The sequence below is a fragment of the Mercenaria mercenaria genome, chromosome 9 (genome assembly GCF_021730395.1).
Source record: "Mercenaria mercenaria strain notata chromosome 9, MADL_Memer_1, whole genome shotgun sequence".
Taxonomy (NCBI): domain Eukaryota; kingdom Metazoa; phylum Mollusca; class Bivalvia; order Venerida; family Veneridae; genus Mercenaria; species Mercenaria mercenaria.
The window spans coordinates 6331678-6343736 of NC_069369.1; positions in this window are offsets into that span (position 1 = coordinate 6331678).

Sequence of the window (12059 nt, forward strand, 5' to 3'; positions counted from 1 at the left end):
CTGGTATCGTATATTCCCGGCATTTGAATACCATTCAGTCATACGATCAAACAGTTCCTGTTTTGTTTTAACTAGAAAAAGAAGAATATAAATCATGCTTGTTGCGAAAGTGCTTTAATAGCTTCAGACTCCAGCACAATAGAGTTTTACACGACTTTACAATTCATATCTACTTATTTGCATATATGAGCCGCACCATGAGAAAACCAATATAGTGCGTTTGCGACCAGCATGGATCCAGACCAGTCTGCGCATCCGCACAGTCTGGTCTGGATCCATGCTGGTCGCAAATGTACTATGTTGGTTTTCTCATGACACGGCTCAATTATATTATTTTCGATTAAATTTAATGTATATAATGTGACTTATAGGTCCACTGGGCGGGGTACATGTTTCTTGTATAAATTGTTATCATTACGAATGCACATGTCACTATAACAAACAATTCCTTATCTTTCATAAGTCTGTGGCTCTTTCACGGCCGGGAAAGTTTCTATTGAAAACTTTTCTTGGTGATATTCATGTGACCACGTGTTAAATTGATTACAGACAAATGTTCATTGTCTTAGAGCAAATTTGAAGTTTTAAAATTGATTTGATACAATGTTGAGATCATGTTTTAAAACTAAAATGAAAAAGAAAGTTAAAGAATAATGCTAAGATTAAAGATAACAGATTACAAATACCGGAATTAGCTGAACATCTGATGGAGATTTTCAACATTTGAAGAAAATATCTAACGAAAATGGTTATGGGCGTTGGACATCTTTAACTGTTGATGGTAGTATTAAAATGATAAATATTGCAAATTGCTGACTTTGTCAGTTTATTTTAAGGCTAGGAAAGAAATTGTTTTGTTGTAGGTTGGTTTACAAATTTCGGTCATATAGGTAGGGACTTTTCCATCTTCATGTGGCAGAAGATGACCGGCGCTCGTAGAAATCTTCTGGAAAACGACAACGCACAATTTTGTTCACAAATTGTCCAAAAAGGTTAAATTTTTATTATAACAGTTTCTGTATAACATTTAGTATTCTCTTGAGCATATTCAATTGTTGACAATTTGAATCTCAATATTTCTTTGAAAAGATCCTTACTGAGCTCAACGAGTTTCCGGGGTTTGTCATGTTTTCATATATGCCCATTTCTTCCACCCAAGTAAAACATAGCCTAGCCAGAAATAACAAGATTTGCCATTTTCTTATACAGCCTGAAGAAACTTGAACCGTTTGAATGTTGGTTTGTGCAATGTACTGCACGTTTGAAAAATCGGAAATGAAATCGGAAATGATGGCGTAAAACAGGAAATTAACTGGGCATGCGGAAATGTACATGAAAACCACGAATGATATGATGTGTCTTAACAGATGGCAATGGTATTTAAAGATTGAACATATGGTCGAAACTTCGGATAGGTGGAACGAATCCATATATTAGGTCATAAAATCAGCTTGAAATCAACAGATCTCTTAAATCTTGGGAAGTATATCAAATTTAAGCACATGAACCTGTACATTTTGATTAACCAAAAGGAAGACACTATGTCAATTAACACCTGTGAGAAGTTTGACTGAAATCTGCAATTTTCATCAAAACTTTGACTTTCTCATAGACTTCCATTATGAAAATTTGATTGAGGTGAATATTTTTCAAATTAGGCAAGTAAAATTCAAACACATGACCCTATCTTTTTCATTGGCTGATTGTTCTAAGTATACATTTATGTTTTCAAAAATCGCAGTTTAATTAAATTCTACAATGTAGGAAAAATTATCTGAACAAGCAGAATACGTTAAAAAATAATACACAATCTAAATGTATAAATTTATACAGGCACTGACCTCAAGATCGTAAGACAACAAAAAAATGAGAAACTTTTTAGATATCAGGAAATTATTGCTATTTCTTAAGTAGGCTTAGAAATTTTGTGACCGACAGATTATATGTTATGGAAAAACTGGGAAAGCTGACGAAGGGTCGTCTTCTTGAGAACGTCATTAATTATTGAAATGACGCATTTGACACAAAAGGTACATTGTACTAAAAAAATGTAAAAATGATATTGTTTGACATATTTACTCCACTGTTTTACGGAAAAACGTACATCTTTGTTTTATATGTGTGGGTATTTTGATGCGAATTCTCCAACATTAATTCAAAATTCTGAAAGTATGAAAGTCTTACCTTTCTTTTCGGAATTAGTATTTTCAAACTTATTCAAACTTCGCCAGCCTTTCAGCTTTTCGTTGCTGTTATTCACGTTATTACACCTGTTTAGGCGAGTGTGAAACCTTTGTTGATATTGAACTTATACCGCATTCGGTAGAATAGGATTCTTCGCACCGTTTTGTTATACTTGTGGTGTTATAGGACACATCCCTGTAACGTTTTATATAACATTTATTTCATTTAATATCAAAGTTCAAATCAATGTAAACTAATATTTTGATATAAAATAAAGAAAACTAAAGTGCAGGTTTATTCATTCGTCAACTGGTTGATCTCTGGGACGGATCCAGGATTTTGGTTTAGGGAAGGTGCTGCATTTCTAGCAGGTTCTAGGGACATATGCCCGTTTGTAGATAAATTGTCGGCGTAGACATGTAATTTTCACAAAAGTGTAAAAATTGCACAGGTCAATTTGATTACATTTCATCCCTCTTCTGCAGCACTTATAAAAACTGTTTATTTCGTGCTTTACGAGCGAAGCAAGTCGAAAAAATCATCTATTGAATGATTGACCTCATTTTTTTGGTATCAAAATGTATACATGTCATACCTCAGTACATGCACGCGGAGGGGAGGGGGCACCCCAAAAGCCGCATTTGGATCCATTTTTTCCTTGTCTTTTTTATTATTTTATTTATTTATTTAGAATTTACGCATATAATACTTTTCAGATTATACATCATTCTACAGAAGTCTATAGTTTTTAATTTGTCTAAAAAAAAACATTATGAAGGTTGTTCAGCAAAAGGTTTTTGTCTTCAATTCTGACTTTACTTGTAGACCGGCTGCTACAAAACTTTCAGAATATTTAGGTTTCTTTTGTTATTACAATTACCAATTTCTAAATTTTGAAAACATTGGCATGAATGTGGAGACGTAGCCTATTTAAATAACATCAAACTGGAATATTAACTAAACAGATGAATCAAAACCGCCAGGAAACACGTCTTTAAAACATTCCCGTGAATTAACCTGATACTGACAAGTCGTTTAGAGAAATGTCTGTAAAATACACATAGAGAAAGGCATGTAACTGAAGATTTGAGAATGCGTAAATAAAAACTTTTCTATAGGAATCTGAATTAGAATCCAGTACTTTAAAATACTACAGGTTTTTTCCAAACAACAATTCCATAGACCAACGGTATTAAGTGGAAAATAACTTCACGACGGACTTCAGTGTTCATATATTATGAACATTTCATTTCCGTAATAAGCCATTTCTGGCCCATGAACATTTACAAAACATGTTAACATGTACAATAAATACTAGTATGACATGCAGGTCAGATGGCGAACAGAAACACATACCAAATACTACTAAGCATCAGAACATTATATACAACATTTACAGGGAGAGACAATAATAAGCTATTTATTATTATATAAAAGTATTCAATAGTTATCTTCTTCTTTCAAATGCTTTATATACATAAGCTGCTAGCGATCTTAGATATGCTGTGTTTTCACTTGTTATTAGTTCTATGAATTTAACAAAATTTGGATGAATTCTGAAATAAGGTTTAATGTATTGTTTTCTAAGATCTTTGTAAAGTTCACATTCACATATAGAAAATGTCAAACAACTGAGTTAACTCTTCTGAAATCTGGAACGACATCTAGCCGTTATTTAGTCCCTTTTTGTTTTGCTACAGGTTCTAAAACTATTGATTGTGTTGCTCCGCCTTGATAATTATTTCTGAGTTACAGACAAAAACATACATGGATGTCATCATTTCTTAGTGATCGCTATCAAACGAATGTTTGAAGTGGAAGGCGAGTTAAATTATGTACATTAAACACGTCGCTGAAATATGCAGACGCTGCAGACTGCTTCTACCATTGTAAACTGAAGATTTTCAGTTGTATCTGTTCTTGAACAAAATAGAAGGTGAAGAACGATATTTAGGGTTGTCTCGCCTATATTGTCTGGTGGAGGCATTGCTACATGCAAAAGCTAAATTTCGATAAACGTACTGAGTGCCTAAGTAATGTTCTATTCAAATGTCTATGAGAAAGTGGATTTTCTTTCATTTGCTCAATGATAAGACTTTACCTAATTTCTCTATATACAGCCAAGACGAGGTTTTATCATATGGAAATAAATATCGTTGTCTTATTGCTGGATATAGTTTGGCGGTAAACCAGCCCAACGGATATTTCAAATGTATACGTTTTTTAATTGATATGTCAACTCGGGTTTGAAGGGGTCCTACGAAGTAGTTCTTTGAAATTGTGAAGTCGGCCTACTGCGTCCTGCTTACCTACTGCTTACTGCCAACTGCTTACTGCCTACTGCTTGTATATCTTATAACTGTAGACATTTTGATGTCACAATTAGGGCATCAATTTGGCAGTGCCGTTACGTCGAAATCTTACACCAAAACTAGTGACCATCCGCCTTTGACGGTCTCTAACTTTTGAATGACCCATTCAGTCAATGTATTTAAATAGCAGTAACTACACGTAACCAGGATTTATTAGATTATGTAAGATCCCTGGTGTAACCTACCTAGAAAAAAAGCTTGTCTGCGAATGTCCTAAGGTATTTTCTATCATATAATTTCAAAAGAAGGAATTTCTATTAAGGTATAAGGACCATGATAGTGATATTCAACTTGGTCGTTTTTTTCCTAAAAGTACGAGCTTGTTTCACAGTGTTTTGGAATTTTTTAACAACTTTTCCCATTCAGTTTTTTGAAATTTTGTATAATTTACGATATTTCCTCAAAGCTCAAATACAGACAGATTTCAAGTGACACTGTAGGAAAACTGCAAAAAATTCAATTTACCAATTATTTTGATAATGTAGCCATAATATTTTGGTAAACAATAATTATAAAACACAAAATATATGTGTCATAACACTTTTTTTTCTATGGGTTTTAATCAGAAAATCAGACAGATATCTAAATTTTAAACTTTGCGCAATACATTACAAAATAACCATAGGTTAAATGTAAAGCCTGGCCATATTTTTTCAAAAATATATAAACTATGAAGTAAAGGCAAAATAAAGAACTTTTACTTTATGTAACTCTTTTTTTTTAAAGATGTCTATACCTACGTTCACTTTAAATAACCGGAAATCACTTATTAAACGAAAAAATATATCTTTTAAGAAATCATTTATTTATAAGTCATGAGTAACATTAACAACCAACTAGTAACAAGAGAGCGCCTAATTGGCACAAAATACGCCCGTCAGGGAAGTAATTCTAAAACTAAAATGTAAGCCCACGAAAAGAAATGTCTAAGGCCACAAAAAAAAATCCTTACCAGGTAGAGACAGGTCAAAATACACCTAGAAATTGGAAGTAGCATCCATATTGTACCACAGAAAATTGTTCTCCGTTTTCCTCTACGGCCAATGATAACAAGGCTTAAATGGTCAATATTGGACAATTCAAGTGCCATAACTTGTAAGTACCTTTAGCGATTTGGCTCATTATTGAACCTGAGTGAGATATAATGCAAGTATTGTGATTTCAAGTTTCATTAAGATCGATGAAAATTGATCGAGTTAGAGAGCGGACAAGACTAATTTGGACAATTTTGGTCTATTCAAGGACCGTAATTCATGATTGCCTAGGGCGATTTGGCTGATTATCAAAATTGAGCCAGACATTATGCCCATAAAAACTGTGACCAAGTTTCTTGATGATCCGATCAAAACTGTTCGATTTTGAGAGCGGACATTGCTAATCTGATCAATTTTAGACAATTCAAAGGCCATAATTCAGGATTGACAAGGCGACTTTGCTGATTATCGAACTTGAGAGACATTAGGCACAAAAAACAACAACAAAAAACATTGTGACAAAGTTTCATGAGGATCTGATAAAAACTGTTGGGCTTAAGAGAGCGGACAACTTTCAAGAACGTATTTCAAGAACGTCGCCTACCGTCAGGGGGGTGAAGTATTTTGCATTTTGCTGTTTTTTAGGCGAGAAAAATGCTGTTTGCAGTTCAAAATGGCGTTATTTGTTTACTTTTTGACCTAACAGAGGACATATTTTGCAGTAGTATGCTTATTTCTAGTATATACAAATTTTCAAACGATAACGCCCAGTTGGTGGCCATATAGTTTATCTTCACTCGGCTTTTGGTCTTATATGTTTATCGTTGTTTGTTAAAAAGTAATTGAAGGTGCAGTGCCAGTTTATAGTGACGAAAAAATCGTAGCCGTGCATGAAAATGTAATTCCTGTACAAAACGAACTCTTTACGGGATTTTCATTGATCTGTACATATACATAAATTTATACTCTAACTTAAGATTTTTATCTGCTACTTCTAAAACCTCCCATTGCAAAAACATTTTCGTACAAGCAACATTTTGTTGTTTGATGTTGTATACACGACAATTCTGTTGTTTGATAGTTCTACCGAGATGTCCTCTTGAAGTTTTCAATCCAGTATAAAGATTGGCAACTAGAAATATTTAAAAGAGATATATATACCAGAAATGTATATGTGTTTTCCTACAATATATGTACAATTTACAACATAAAAATGTCAGTTTATAAAAGTTTTCAGATGGAACAGCTGTTTAATATAATTCTAATTATGTCACAAATATTATTCATTTTTTGTGCATTCATAACATATCTTCATACTGGTATAATGAAGCATATACTTTCTTCGTGTTTAACTCGCGTTATTTTTTGTGCGGAACCTACATAAATCTTGTGGTTCTACCTATTTGCCTGTAAATGACACTGATGCGTTCAATCATTTAAGATCTTACTATGCAGCTAATACGCAACATTGCATTCTTCTTCTTCCTTCTTCTCATTATTTTTATTGTTATTATATTATTTTTATTATTAGATAAGTAGATTTACTCAGCATTCGTCCATGATGAACAAGTTTACATACAGAGGCAGGCACTCCGGGCACCAAATTCATCCTCTTTCAGTAAAGACACAGAGCAATCTGACCAGAGCGACAGAGCAGAGAAAGTCCCAGTAACAGAAAGAGAGAAATCGTTTAGAAACAGACATTTCTGGCTTACTGAACTTAGCTCTTTTTTAATCATTAATGTGCTTAGTGTACAACATCAATACACACGTAGCACTATTTCACTGGAGAACCAATGCACACCTTATACCTAGGTGGTATACGCTAAAGAGCATCTCAGAGATGTCAAGTGCTTGACTGCTGGTATTTGAATCCTAGACCTCTGGATTGAAAGTCAAACGTGTCACAAATATACCAACATTTCATTCCATTTATTTCACCAACATATTCATTACAAGACCGGATTATAACATAATTAACGGACTTTTGCTGTAGATTATCAAAATGATGTAAGTTTAAAAACTACAAATCAATTTCATTAAATGTTTCCCTTTTAATTCTCCATCCCATGAATGTGTTTTTATTAAGTATATTTCCTTCCTTTTTTAGAAGTATTTTGTTTGAGTAACTAAAGAAATCAAATGTGAGTCCATTGCAGGATGTACAATTTTGACATTTCTTTAGAGATGGTGCATTGTACCTTAGTTCTCAAAGTAATCTGCAATTTTATTTAGGTTCTTTCTATCATTTGTACTTAACGGACTCATGCATATCATGAATATGAACTTTGACCTTTAATTGTGACTTTAACCTTGAAACCAGCCATCCAAAACTTGCACTCTGCACGTTGTCTCGATGTGGTGAAAATTCTTTTTTAGTCTCCAGGTCAATATGTCATTGACATTTGACCGACTGAACGCAAAAACATACAGGATCCTTCCAAAGTGGTGCTAGGTCGAAATGTCAAATTTGAAAGCTACACCAATTACACTTTGTTACTTACAGACAATGTTGAAGGACGGACAGATGGACGGATAATAGCATTCCATTATACGCCCCGTTTTTTTTCAAAACTGGCGTATTAAAGTAAATTATTTTAAAGTATATATATCTTCTATATAGTCTGTATATTTAGAGACTTATGCCATATATAAATGATATTAATATAGGGAGATATCCTTAAAAAAAGTGTGGTAAAAGTTATATCCTTGTACGCTGCACTTCATCTCAATGTCCTCTGTCATTGTATAATATCTGCGTAAATTTCCTACATCAGTTGCAGTGTAATGCCCTGGATAGTAAAACTTACTAAAGGGACATAACTCAAAACGTAGGGTAGAGTAATGGTTCGTGTGCGTCGCACATTTTCACTTGAATCAGTATTACTAGAAACTTATCATAAGTGCCAGTTTGGTTTTGAATTTCATTCATGAGCTCGAATCGACGCGAATATGAACAGATATCAAATAAAGGAAGATTATAAAAAAATAAGGAGGGCAGAGCTATGTCATGTTGTTGAGCTGTCCGTAAGACAGCACGCTCGACTTTTCTCAGTGCTTGACTCTGAATTAGATCTTTGCCAGTAAAAACGTTATAAAACATAAAGTCAAAAACTTTCATAGTATGAGTGATATCTGTGTCAAATTTCAAATACTAGTAAGAGTTATGGGGATTGATTCTCCTTGTATAGACTTTGATAGTGAATGACTATTTTAAGTTTCAAGTGAAAAGCTATCACAGTAACAGTGATATTTAAATTTAAATAATAATAATAATAATAATAAAAAAAAAAAAAAAAAATCGAAGTTAAAAAGGGGCATAACTAAATTTAATGTTCCTCATCGAAATCAAACTTAGAAATAAGGAATACGTAATTGTCTTTTTAATTTTTTTTTATGTGGTACCTAGAAACATGACTGCAGATGGGTGTCATCAAAACTTTTTATATGTCTGCTTCCAAAGGCGACAGTAGTTAACTAATCTTTAATATGAGGAATTAAAATGTATATGTACAAATCAATAAACATCACGTAAAGAGTTCGTTTCGTACAGGAATTACATTTTCATGCACGGCTACGATTTTTTCGTCACTATAAACTGGCACTGTACATTCAATAACTTTTTTTAACAAAAGACGATAAACATGTAAGACCAAAAACCGAGTGAAGATAAATTATATGACTTTTGTCTTGCGGTGGATATTTACTATAAAACAAACTCATTATTGATCGAATAGATTGAAATGCAATATAACTCTAACGTAATTTATCTTGTGCGGTCATGTCTTTTTGCCCTACGTAGAGTGTGCATGCGCGAAAATTGTTTCCCGTTGCCAAAGAAATAGCTCTCTGTAAAAAGGTATATAAAATATACACAGTGGGTAGAAAGCAGTAGGCAGTAAACAGAATATATTAAGCATTCGACAGTAAGCAGTAAGCAGGACGCTTTCATATGTATAGGCCGGGGCATACGTGATCCAAAAAAAAAAAGATACCCCGACATAGTTTTTCCGTTCGGGACTATACATATTTGGGGCCATTGGAATACGACATTATGCTCAATACAATTTCCGCAGTTATTTACATGTTTCCTCGACAACTGGCAGTATTTGTGTTTTGTTGGCCATGGCTATTTTCTGAATTATTTCAGTTCACAATTTTATGCTATACCGCTTAAATTGCGGAAGGACCTCTCACACTGACCTTGTGCTGTAGTCCCTTTTTGGCATAAACAGCATAAAATTCCGCTTTGCTACCGTTTGACGGAGCGGATTATCCGGACTAGGTATTTACATTTAATTTCATAGAATCTAATCTACTTTTACATATACCAATCATGTCCAAATTACGCCATATCTTTAAATGAAATAGCTTTGTTTTGCTTGTTATTCAGTCGCTCGATAATGGCCCTTGACTTAGCTAATAATATAAATTAAAAGGCTCGCACATCTTAAAATGTATTTGACCTGGGTCATAAAATATCATAGATATTCAGCATGTGAAGCTGTGCAGCTAGGACTTTGTTCCGCATTTCTGTCAGTCAGACCAGAGTTATGTCAAAAATACAGCCATTAAACATCAGGGGATTGCTATATAGCATGTGAAGTTGAACACCTGGTGTTTTGTTTGTGATTTTAATCAACGGAACTGGAGTTACAGGCCTTGACTCAGTGGCAAATACACAAAGTTCTTAAGTTAGTGTTGCATATTTCTTAAATATTTTACATGGTACCTAGTAGTCATGAAACCATGTAGGAATATCATCCAGAATTTGTGCACTAGTTTTTTTTTTTCTATTTCACTTTACAAGACCCGAGTTATGGCCCATCACTTAGTTAAAATGTTTGTGCCCGATATATTTCAAAATGTACTTGTCCTAGAGTCAAAACATCAGAGTATTGTTTTATAGCACGTGAAGTGTGCAAACATCTTGAAAATAGTTCACCTCGAGTCATGAAACCATGTACAGTGGCTAGAGAGGGGGACACCTGTGTCCTATGGATAAATCAAGTTTAAAGTTTTTACATTCCGTTGTCATGGCAGCGAAAATTCTGCATGGAACGAATTTCTCTTTAACACTAACTTCCACCTCATGGTTTCAGAGGAGATATTTAACCATTACCCTGCTAAATTTCTATAATTAACTGGTCCATCATTCAATTTGGACAGTACCATTGTTAAAAGGGATGCTTATAAAAAATGATACTGACTGAATCGCGAACAGTGTGGATCATGATCAGACTGCACGGATGTGCAGGCTGATCATTATCTACCTTGTCGCAAAAGCAGAGTCATTCGTGTCCAGCATGATAAGTATAATATTCTGAGAAGAAATATTTGGGTGCATATATATGAGTATAGTATAGGTAACTCATCAGCCAACTTGTTGTGTAGGTGGGGGCGGGCACGGGATAACGTGTTAGAGTCATTGTTATACATTGTATATCTCGAACAGTGACTTTAACCACCCGGCCGCAGATGCCCCTCTGTACTCCAAATAATAATTTTCATTCAACAACAAATCACTGCTTGGGATATACTATTTCTTAAATAACACATGAAAACATAGCTCTAAGCGATGAATAGAAACTAAGCTTGTACGTATTCTTCCTTTATTCAGAACACAACAACGCATTTTAACATGAATAGAAAACAAATAAAAACAAACAAAAACAAAATAATATGGTTTTTGTCCATGTGTTAGACTGTCTGTCTGTACTTATTCTTCCTTTATTCTGAACCCAACTACGCATTTTAACAGAAAAATAAAACAAAAACAAACAAGTGAATGAAGTATTGCCATGCAATATAAAGACCCCTACTGGAAGGCACTTTATTTTCTCTACTGCAGTATAACGTAATGGACTGATATCTGTCAATGATGTATAAACAATAGTGTACTATATATACAATACTAGTATGTTATAACAATTGGATTAAATTTTGCATACATAAAAACATACAGTTGTTTTCATATGGATTTCTTGGCCAATTATAAAAAAGTTATCATATAAGTTACTTATAGTAACAACAAAGGGAAATTATTCCTAAAACCATTCTATTATAAATACACACAAAACAGGTAGGGATAGGTCAAAAGGTCAAAATACACCTAAAACTTCGATATAACATACATGTTGTACCACAAAAAAGTGGTCTCGATTTTTCCCTAAAGGCCAGTACTAAAAAAGTAACAATATAATCTATTTTTAGTAAAAACAAAGGGGCGTAATTTTAAAAACAAGGGTGCCTCATGGTGGTGAACATTTGTGCCAAGTTACATCAAAATCCCTCCATGCAAGAAGAAAAAATGCTCCGACAAAGTCATTTTTTGTGTCTGACCTTTGGTCTCATTTAAACTCTGACCTCTAAGTATGACCTTGACCTTAGACCTAGGGACCTGGTTCTTCCGCATGACAATCCGTCTCGTGGTGGTGAACATTGGTGCCAAGCTACATCAAGATTTCTCCATGCATGAAGAAGAAATACTCCGGTCATTTTTGTATCTGACCTTTGACCTCTAAGTGTG